Source organism: Silene latifolia, chromosome Y, assembly GCF_048544455.1.
Source record: "Silene latifolia isolate original U9 population chromosome Y, ASM4854445v1, whole genome shotgun sequence".
Lineage (NCBI taxonomy): Eukaryota > Viridiplantae > Streptophyta > Magnoliopsida > Caryophyllales > Caryophyllaceae > Silene > Silene latifolia.
Genome location: NC_133538.1, coordinates 333,180,586 through 333,181,336, shown reverse-complemented (window position 1 = coordinate 333,181,336; position 751 = coordinate 333,180,586). Strand labels below are relative to the sequence as shown.

The window sequence follows — 751 nt, the reverse complement described above, 5'->3', positions numbered from 1 at the left end:
CCGAGGAAGCACATGGAGGTCTTTATGGACTACTGTTCTACTATCCCCGCCACAAAGGGGTAACTCAAGACAAGATCAATGAGGTTTTGTTCCCTTTTTCTTTGACTGGATCAACCAGGGAGTGGCTGACTGATTTGGACCGCGCTGCCGCAGGGGTTACTAACTGGGAGACCCTTGCTCTTGCTTTTTACAAGAGATATTTCCCTCCACATCGTACCAATCAGCTGAGGGCAAAGATCACAAGTTTCAAGCAAGCACCTGATGAAACTTTATATGAAGCGTGGTCTCGTTTCAAGAAGTTGGTGAGGTCTATTCCTCACCATGGTTTTGATCCGTGGTTTCTGTCTAACCAGTTCTACAATGGGTTGTATGATGATCACAGAGCCATACTTGATGAGTCATCTAACGGAAGATTCCAAGAGAACACTGACGACGATAAGGGATGGGCCCTTATTGAAGAGATGACGAACCACTGTGCTGAGTATGGAAACCCGAGGGATGGTATTAGAACCGTTCATGCAGTTGATAAGCAAGTTGTGGCTCAGCTGGAATACATGAATGCCAGGTTTGATAAGTTGGAGCTGCATTCTGCTGGGGAGCCTCAGACGGTTCATCTGCTTACTAGAGGGGAGACTGTTACATGTGAGAGATGTGGGAGCAATGTGTTAGAAATCTATATCTCATTGTACTCAACATATTCATATATGTTTTAATTAATTTAGTCATAAAATTAAATTGGATCTTATGCATG

At 43.9% G+C, this 751-nt stretch overlaps 1 non-coding gene across 1 annotated transcript; it reads right to left on the bottom strand.

Moving 5' to 3' along the window:
- Positions 1-222: 222 nt before the first annotated feature.
- LOC141636817 (small nucleolar RNA R71) lies at positions 223-328 on the bottom strand. The gene has a single exon (XR_012541400.1). It is a non-coding gene; the product is annotated as a small nucleolar RNA R71 (small nucleolar RNA).
- Positions 329-751: the final 423 nt, after the last annotated feature.